Source organism: Corapipo altera, unplaced genomic scaffold (genome assembly GCF_003945725.1).
Source record: "Corapipo altera isolate COAL_440 unplaced genomic scaffold, ASM394572v1 1, whole genome shotgun sequence".
In the NCBI taxonomy this organism is placed as follows: domain Eukaryota; kingdom Metazoa; phylum Chordata; class Aves; order Passeriformes; family Pipridae; genus Corapipo; species Corapipo altera.
Window position 1 is genome coordinate 15,066,836 of NW_020884873.1, and position 10,664 is coordinate 15,077,499.

Genomic DNA, 10,664 nt, shown 5'->3' on the forward strand with positions numbered 1-10,664 from the left:
GGAGCAGGGGCTGCTCTTCCCAGCATTAGTCATCAGCCCCCTGTCGAAGCCTGTCAGGAGCCCCAGCCAGCTCAGCAGCCCTGGCAAAGGCCAGGTCAGCTGCAGGAGCAGGGCTGCTGTGTTCCCGCCCAGCAGACTGCTGCTCAGGGCCTGTCCTGCCTGTACCCAGATGCACCTCGACTCGCCTTTCCTGTAAAAGCAACAGACCTTGGGTCATATTGGCCCTTTGCAGTACCTGGCACATGGGATTCCACCCCCTTGGGGCTCTAACTAAAACCCATAAAGCCATCATTGCCATTAAAAGGCTGTTACGTGATGACATACAATTAGGGATTACAACACAGCTTGATTCTGCACCCTCTGACATTGCCAACAAAGCCCTGCTAGGGCAGAAGTCCTTTCCAAGGCAGTGATAGGGTTCTCCACATGACGTTCACACTTCGAGGAACTGATCATTTCACTGTCAAACAAAAGCCATAGAGCTGGATTCCATGCACAAATGACTCCGTCTAGAAATAGATGTTCAATTAAGGGACAGTATGTTTCCAAAAATCAGTTTGTTTCCTACAGTTTATAAGCTTTCCTCTTTTTTTCCTTTTTAACTGACTTTTCATTTCAGTCAATTTGGGGTTAGTTTATTTTTAACTGAGTAAGAATTTCTCTACACTAAACCCCCTGTGTAGAAAGAACAGACTCTGCTATTTCTTTTTCTTTTAATCGTAGAAGAGCTATCACATTTTCCCCTCCATCTTTCACCCCAAAGCCTTTCATGCCATTGTAAACTAATAGATCTAAGATCTGTTTATAAGGGAAGCTGCAGAGGCTCAGAAAACCCAAAACCAGGCAGGCCCTGTGAGCTTATAAGTGCTCTTAAGGACAATCAAGAGAAGTGAAAAGTGAAAATGAGAAGAAATTGGTGTGTTGTTCTAGTTTACACCCCTGAGAAAGTACAGTCCTGGCATTAAGTAAATGACCTGCAGTGAGGAAAAATGAACGAGAGTTCACAAAATAGATCCTTCTTCCCAGCAGAGATCCCTGCGTCCTCACACATAATCATTCCTTGAATTTGGTGAAGACAAAGGGACACACGGATAAAGGAAGGAGAAGCTGCTCAGAGCAGGTACATGTCAGGCAGGTCTGGTTGCTTGTGTTGTTTCAGTGCCACATCTTTCTTTTGGGCTTGTCCAGTGGCTCAGGATTACCACTTTTACTGAGTGCTCAGGTCAGATGGAGGTGAGGGTCCCCATCCTCCCCATGCCTTCAGCAGGAACTGAAAAGCCTCCTGGAGAAGCATGCTTTGCACGAGTCCTGGGCTGGAGTTGTCCAGCTGGTTTGGCACCGGGTTTCACCAGGATTTCAATCCTCTTATGTTTCGTTGTCCCTTCCCCACAGACTCCTGAGCCTTCGGTACAGGGCAATCACAAAAGCAGGAGAGGCCAGTGGTGCGCGTGGAGGTGCCAGTGGGGGGCAGAAGATGGGAAGAAGGAGAGGGGAGATTGAATTATCCTTCACCATGCTTAGTATGCGTTTGAGCCACTCCGTGTATCAGCGAGCTGACCCTCACAGCGGGTGCTCTCCCCGGGCTGGGGGGGGGGGAAAGTGGGGGTGCTCCAGCTGCCGTGGGGCGTGCGGGCAGCACGGGGGCTCCCCGGGAAGCATCCTTTACACGCCTCCGCCACAGCCGGCAGCCGCGATCCCACCGCGGCGCTGCGCAGCGCCCTCCTTCCTCACCCAGAGAACCCAGCACAGCTCCCCAGATTGTCCGTGGGAGAAGCTGGGGGGGGGAAGGGGGGGGGGAAGGAAAGGCTTAAAAATGAAAAAAGGCGGAAAAATAACCCCACAGGCCGCCCCTCTCCGCGGGGGCGAGAGGTGCCAGGGCGCCATCTCGTGGCGGCTCTCCCGCGGTGACAGCCCCGCGCCGCGTCCCCGCCATGTCCCCGGCTGTGCCCGGGGGGCCGGGCCGGCGGGGAGGGCCAGAACCGGCTCCGTCCTCCCCCCCGGGGAGCCAAGAAAAGGCAGATTTCTGCGCTGACGGACTGGGTTACTTGTGGGGGTAGTTGGAACGCCGTGAAAGCACTTTCCATCGTTTTAGCGACAGCCGTGACCCCAGAGCAGTGGCGTTGAAAGCGTCCCCCGAAATGCAGCCCCTCGGGGCGCTGCGGTGCCTCCCATCCCTCGCTCACCCCGAGCCAGGGCAGCGCAGCTGTGCAAACACCGTGGCTCCTGGGGCAGCCCCTCCGCCGGCTCCGCTCCCCCCGCGGCTGAGCATGGTGTGAAGCTCCCAGCTTTCCCAGTGGACCAGGGAGGAATTTTCTGGCAAAACACGGTTCACGTTAACAAATGTCGGTTTGTTAAACGTCATGCTTTAACCACTGTGAAGCCCAGTGGTGCGCTGGTAAACTAAAAGCCTGAGTCGCTGCTCCTTTGCTGCATATGCCAGGTGGGAAAATTCTCAGCTGGGAAATTGTATAGTGGTAAGGTCTTTGCCTATGGGCAGCTTGCCCTGGCAGTGTTACAGGAAGGTTTCCATGACCAATCATGGAAATTCTGGTCAAAGGAAGAGGGAAGGCAAAATAAGAGACCCTGTGAGCAGCTGTCGGCAGATATTGTCCTCTGTGCTCACCTCAGAGTGCTTGACCGGCACTCAGAGACACGATGAGGATCCCAAAGACCAGGAGAAGAAGACTGTGAAAATGAATTCTCAAGCTTTATTCCTAGCGTGGTCCTGAAGTGCAGCAGCAGAACTAAAAGAAAGTTTGTTTCTGAATGAATTGTTCTTCACCTTCTTAGTCATTGGACTCAATGTAGTGAGTCAAGGCTGACAGAGTACGACCATCTGCGCTTGAATTCCCAGAGAATGGTTTGATGCTGTTTGACAATCCAACCCCTTATATCCACCAAAAGGAGAGAAGTCTGTTGTGACAGTATCAATCACAACATTGTACGTATAACTCAGCACCCCTCAGACTACATTCATGTTTGCCCCAGCATCTTTGGTGTACTTTACAAGTGCAGTTATCTTCTTTGGGTCTTCTTTTTCAGATTCTTTTCTTCAGAGCCAAATCTGTAGTTGAGTCCGATTTAAAAAAGGAATTGCTTTTGTACTCTGAAGTAAACACGAGAGAGGTGAAGATGTACAGAAAACAAACTCTTGCATGTAGTTTCTTTCACCTGATCTCCTTAGAAGTTAGCTTCAAATTTTTAGGAAAGGCAAATTGCCTCTTACCTATAAGTTTTCCAGGTGGTGCAGCTGTTTCTGCCAAAGAAAAGGCTATTTCGAACCAGAGAGCAGCCTAGGATCATAGACTGGGTTTGAGCTCCTCTGAGAGGTTACAGTTCTCCTTGCCCAGTGTTGTAGTATGGGCTGCCATATGGCATGGCATCAGGTATGATACTCTTTAGAGACATATCTGTCCTTCTGTTGCCTCCCTTTCCCCATCTCAAATTCATATAAAAACCTTTCCTTAACATCTGAGAATGAAGGGAATTGGAACATTTACTCCATAATTCCCCACAGAAGAAGCCTTTGAACTTTCTATTTCTGTTCTTTATGACGTCAGCACAAATGTGTCCTGGACAAGTCCTGATAAGATCCTTAAGAGGAACACTCTGTGCTTTGTGTGCTGCATAGTGGTCCACAGACACACACAGACACTGGCAGAGCTAGGTAGGAAACTCATGTCTTAGAATATCACATCTGTTTCTTTTTGTACCTTGAAATTATCACACCCCCCCATAGTCATACAATCATAGAATCATCAAAACTTGAAGCTGAGCTCACAACTAAGCTCATGTCAAACATGTCATATTTTTATCTAAAACTGAATTCAGTTTTGTTGCCAAATTCATCTCCTTTCCTTGGCTGTTCTGTAATCAAGTCAAGCTTCCTCTTATCGTGACACCTTCTACCTCCTTGAATAACACTGAAATCCTTTGTGTCATGGTGCCTAATCCTACAGATGTAGCACATTGTCTTTCACGACTATCCAAAGGAGTCTTGTGAAGAACAAGTAGATCCATCTGAGTGTATTTTGTGTCTGACTGGTGTTGCTTCTGCACAGTTTAAAGCTGTGTTGAGTGTATGAGGTCATATAATAGTGTCACATTACCTTGTGCAGCAGGACGCAGCATTTGGAAGCAAATGAGCCAAAGTCTGTCTTTTTGGTTGAAGTGACTGCCTTTTCTGAAGCAGGTTAAGCCTAGAAAAAAACCAGAAGGAGTCAACAACTGCATTTTAGGCAGGCTATGCTCACACTCAGCTTTTCTAGAGGAACATTAGAAGTTGCTCTACAAAATTGCATGTAGTCTTCTGTAAAAGTTATGTTAGTGCAAAGGTGGACCTCCAACAGAAAACAGGTAGGTGACTTAAGGAATGATAATCATGCTCTCCTTATTTTTTCACAGTCATGGGGAATGAAGCTGATATTAATTTTACCTTATTGGGAAATGACCTTGATACAACCCTCAAGGGCAAGAAAAGTCAGCTCAGCAACGTTATCTATGGAGCAGAGACTATTTATCTTTGCGCTTTGTCCAAACACACAGTCATCCCTCCACCAATTATAATAAAGGTAATGCCTCAAACAGATCTAAAGTTTTTCATTGAGAAAGAATGTTGTTTTCAGATAAATGATGTCTTGTGGAAGACTGGGAAAAGTGCTGTATAATGAAATTATGAAGCCAGTCCTCTGAATGTGGAACTGACATAGCCCATTACTATATCTTTGATAAAGAAGCAGGTAGAATCTGAAGGCACAAATGTCCTTTCCCCTGTTCCAGTTCTCATTTCAGTATCTAATCAGACCTCCAACATCTAGCTAGATGCTGCTGTGTGAGCAGCTGTCTCACACCTGCGCCATTGGACAGTAACAGTTATCTGAGTGGGAGAAAGAGTCTGAACCAGGAATCCCAGCTCAGTTGCTGTCTTGGTTTGAAAAGAATTGTAGGATTGATCAGAGGATTGGGAGGAAGAATTCCCTTGGGCCAAACAATATCCCCTCCAGTAATGCAGGTGACAACCTGGAAATAAAGGCAGGAAAGAAGAACTAGAACTAGTCACCGCTAGTTAAAGTGCTTTTTTTTCTTTCCCATTTTTCCCTGCTCAGTTCCCCAGAGGACTGCTTCTTGAGTCAGCTGTGCTATGGTACCAGGCATGACTCAAAACTGCTACTTGACTAATGTCATGATTTACAATCTTTCTCTGCAGCCTGGGTGGGCAAATATGCTTCCCATCCCTGTTTCTGTTACAGGCCAAATCCCAATTATTCAGGGAAAGAACCAAACAAACAAGTGATGTCATGACAAACTAGTTTAGGCTGCACTGGGAGTTTGCATTAATTCTTGCATAAAAAGGAATTTTCTTAGAAGACAACAGTCAGCAGCTCAAGAGTGGAGCAAAACTTGGTATCATGTAAACTCAGCCTTCCCCTTTGAGCCCACCATGATGTTCACCATCTGTCTGTGAACTCCGTAGTCTCTTCTACCCCCACCTACCTGAGCATGATACACACCAAAAAAGTGGCTGCAAGAGAAAAACTGTCCCTGTTTATGTGGCTCTCATGTCTCCTGATTTAGCCTCACAAATCTTGGTAAAACACAGCAGAAGCCCTTTTGGACTACCAAAATCCAGATACAGGACCTAATCTGAGAGAAAAAGTAACTCTTCTCTTCCCTGTGGCCCACACCTCTTCCAAACAAAAGCACCCAGCTATTGATATGTATAAACTAGGGCTTAAAAATTTGATTCTCAGCCACACTTTTTTTCCTTCATGAGGTTAATGGGCCTTTCAGTTACTCTCCTGAGCAAGTATAAATTGCATTTGTTCTTATAACTTCCATGTAGGTATGTGGCTTACAGGAATAAGGCTGCAACCACAATATACAGTACTTTATAGTATTGTATATGGTAGTTATTTTTTGTTTCCTGTTTGCGAGTGAGATGATTGCATTCATCCAGGCGCTGATAAGAAGGACAGAGTGGAGAAGCAGAGTGACACACCAGTAGGGAAATAAGTCATAGAAACATAGAATGGTTTGGGTTAGAAGGTAACTTTAAAGATCATCTAGTTCAACTCCCCTGCCATGGACAGAGACACTTTCCACTAGATCAGGTTGTTCAAAGCCTCATTTAATCTGTTCTTGAACACTTCCAATGCTAGCACATCCTCAGCTTCTCTGGGAAACCTCTTTCAGTGTCTCTCTACCCCCACTGTAAAAAATGCCTTCCTTGTATCTAATATGAATCTACCCTTCTTCAGTTTAAAACTGCTTCCCCTTGTCACTACAAACTCTGGCAAAAAGTCTTCCTCCATCTTTCATATCAGCCCCCTTTATATACTGAAAGGTTGCTATTAGGTCTTCCCGGAGCCTTCTCTTCTCCAGGCTGAACAGCCGTGCAGAGAAGGACTGTGCTAAATAGTACTAAATAGTTTTGGTCCCTGTATAGACCCTTGAGGGACACCACTAATGAGAGGATTGGGACACATTACAAGCACACCACTCACATACCTGGTGCCACTTTTGCTCTTTTCTCCATTTGCTGCAGGCTCGTTCTAATGAGAACAGCCTAACAGGAAACAACTCTGACAAATATGAGCTTTGGTTTACATAGCAGTTTGTAGCCAAACCTTTACTATCCAAAATTCTTAGTAGCCATCCATGGTCTCCTTCCAGGCTATTCTCCAAGTGGAAGAACCCTGCACTTGGCCAGCTCTGACACCAGTGAGTGTAGTGCATCTCAACAGTTGCTCCAATAAAAAGGTCTGGTTGAGCCCCTCTGGTTTCCTGCGAGACTTATCCTCCCATACAGCTTTAAAGTTAGTATTTAAGGATCACTTGCTGAGATGAGAATGAGTTTGCTGCTGTAAACAGGGGACTATGGCTGGCAGTCATGCCACATGGATTTAGGCATGATGTCTTTAAAGATGCAAAGCGAGGCCACAAGAACAGCAGTGTCTCCTCTTTGAATGCTCTTTAAGAGGGAGAAATGAAACAGTGAATATGAAGCAGGGAATATAAATGGCAGCAAAACTTCCCCAGGAAAACTAGCCTCCCTCCAAGCCCCAAACCACCAAAGAAGGAAACAAAGTCTGTGTGGCAGGAATTGGGTAACTGTTGCTGATCGGGATGAAGCCCAGCCTTTGAGCAACAAAATGAGTTCATTTTTACTGATTTCCATGGATATCTGCTTCTACCACATCTGCTGTGGGGAATTACAGATTGAAGGCTTAGCACTTTAAATAGATCACAGCTATTGCCACAAAAGGCATTAATAAAAGGGGCTCATACTTCAGCTGATGAATAGTTGCAGAGCTGATTTCCGACTTTGTACTGCATCATGAGCAGAAAGAAATCACTGGTCCTAACCCTGTGGCAAAGAATTTGCTGTATGAATCCAGGTCTTTGAAAGGTCTCACACCCACTGAAATTAATGAGTATTGAGAGGCCGTGTACCTTTGGGGTTCCAGAACAAAACATTTAATTCTGTGTACTAACTACAGGCTTTGTGCTGTACATACATACACACCCACACACATGCGCTCTCATCACAGACTTAATTGTAGGCAAGCACTTCCAACAGGAGTGAAATTAAATGCCCAAAGAAAGGTTATTCTTTAAATTTATTTCTAAGATGTTATGCCCTCAAGATACAAGTGATGTGTGTTCAATCTCTTCTCTCTCTCTCAATAGACACCCTTATGTATTATCTCTTATCTCGCCAACACCAGTACTTGAAAACATGATGTACTCTGCAGCACCTACTCTGTTTTGGTCTATTTCTAACGTTGAGAGGCTCTGACACACTTTTCTTCACAGATATAATTAACCCCTTTACTGAGGCAGATGCAGCGTTGTCCATCTCCAACCTGACCACAGATGGAAAGAAAAAGCATTGCTTCCATTTCTGTCTATTTTTTTTGCACTGTATATTGCCAGAAGTATTGGAACTGAAGACATCCTGGCTAGGAACCACCATGTGTATGAACAGGGATGTGATGAAGTCAGGAGAGGAAATGTTTCTTACCGTCATACATGAAATCTGTAATTTCCTTCCAGTCAGGCACAGCTGCAAGGTCTCCTCAATACAGAGCAATGAGGAGAGAAAACCTTCTTTCTCCTCTTGCACTCACTCCTGTTGTGGGTAGGTCCAGATGTTACTGTCAATGTGGTGGGAGGGGATGTTGCGAGCATAGCTCGCAGGAAAAACAACTGCAAACTCTCTGAACAACACATAGCAGGCTGTCACATAGCCTGTTGTTCCCAAGCAGACACTTCATGCTTCGCAGTATGTCATTTTATGCTAGTTGTAGAAATATTTTCCCCCTTCTCTCTCCATTTTCAATTGTTCAAAGACAATCTTTTTGGGAAGGAGTGGTCTCATTAAGACAGCAACAGCCTCAAAGGTGTATGAAGGCTTTTAGACAGCCCTGGTTGCTGGAGTAGAATATGAAGCCTGAGCCACTTGCCCAGGACTCCAGCACACCACTAGAGAGTTTGGTGGTTTAAAAGGATTCAGCTGGCTGTGTGTTGAGGGAGGACGGCTAGCTAAGTGCAGCTAGTATGAAATCCAGCTCTGGTATTTTTTAGGTTTTTTTAAAAGCCTACTGCTTTAGAGCCTAGCACACAAGTCAGGCAGGGATCCATCACCAAAACCTGGTCTCCTGAAGGCAAGGCCTTTCCAAAACAGAGTGCAAGACACAGCTCATTTTTAAAAGACCAAAATATTATGAGCTGAGTGATCTATAAGAGGCATGCACCTCAGCCTTGTTCACTAACCATGCTTTTGGATGAAAGTATCTGGAACAGCATTTTTTGGAGGCCAGATGTAGGCAAAATATGACTGGTTTCTGCCAGAGTAGGCAGAGCAAGGTCACTTCTGTGGATTATAAATTAAGTTAGGCAGATGCATACTGACTGGCTTAGATGCACCCAAGCTTGTGGAAAATCAGGGCATAGCAGAGGCTAAATGCTAGAAATCAAGGAGGGGGTTACAGATGAAAATGTAAGCATGTAAATAGTTACACAGGAGGATTTGAGATTCATACACTTGGATTTAGGGACCTCACTTCTGCCAGTGACCTGTTTTAGATGTTCATGTCCTTTATTATCTCAGTCTGGGATTCTTTTTCTTTGAAAGTGAGAAGATTAGCAGTGTCCCAAGTGATACCAAGAGAACATTAATCGCCAGAGAACTTCATTCCAAGTTCAGCCCAAAAGTCACTACACTGCTTCTCTTTGTATGCAGCATCTGTAAGCTCTCTGGGTATTTACACCACACATCGTTTCAACTGCATGTCTACATCCAGGATGTCCTTTGACAACTACTAAAATGCCACTACATCAGAGCAAGAACTGCTTACTGGAAGATGGCACAACTTCACACTACACAAAAAGATCACTGTCATGCAGTCAGCAGCCTGGCCTAGTGGACAACTGAATGAAGAAAGAGTGAAACAATGTGCTGGTGCCTGGCTCTGCCTCAGTTTACCGTCTGTAAAATGGGGCTAATTGCACAGTACTGTAGATGGAAAGCAGAGACAGGCTTCTAAGGTCTAGGCTAAAAACAGTATAGCAAATAACTCAGGCATATTGTAAGAAGAGTGCTGTTTCAGTATTTTATAGACTGAGAGTTTTAAATGGGATGAAACAGAGATCTTAATTACCATTAGAAATTAGAACAGAACTGTCCCCAGATGACACTCACAGTCAAAAAGTTTTTGATCTAAAACAGACAAGGAAGCTACAGCACAGCTGAACTTGAAAAACCATAGTAGGAAATATGTTAAGGATTATTTTCTGATCGCTCTTGTTGTTATGAGCTAGCAATTTGTGACAGTTACAAAGAACTCCATTTCAGGATAGAGGATTTTGACTGGAAAGAAAAAAATTGATGACTTTATGCGCTGAGGGATCATTTCAGCTGTAGAGGGAACATTGCAAAAGACAAAGGGACAGCAGCTTAAACATGACATGCTAAAATTAGCTGGGGAATTAGTTGGGTTAGCAATACATGCTATTACCAAGGCAAAACCAAAATGTACAAAAAGTTTCTTTCTCATGATTTATGGGCCAGCTTTGTGAAAGCATCACATCCGTAGTGCTTGCACCACCACAAGTAAACTCCATCTTTCTTCCCATACAAAAGCGCACCAACTACCAGCTGGAGTTAAGAAACTCCCTCCGTCACATTACAGCAGAGTGACTGTCCGAATGATGCTATTGCTCTTCAAAAGGCACTAATAGCAGTAAAAAGCCTTTGAGGGGAGACAGTTGTGTCTCCATTTCCCACCTGTATTTCATTTTTCATTCTCCCTTACCAACCCCACAGATCCGTCTGCCCTGAAAAAGAGGGGTAGCTGCAAATGTGGCACATGGCATACCCTACCTGCTTTTCATGCATCTCTGTACAGCTTGTCTGAGCATGCCTGCTACTAACCCTTTTTTCAGTGAAGGCTCTCCCACAGATTCTGCAGGGACACCATATGGCTGGTTTAGACAAAACTCTGTGGTATTTTTTCTCCTTTCTCCCCAGCCAACTCACAGTTAATCCATGACATCCCTCAAAGGGCACCAGACTATTCATCCAGCTGCAAAGTGAGTGAAAAAACACAGACTCACTTTGACACTGTATCAGCTAACTCTCCAGATAACCCAAAAGCTCACCA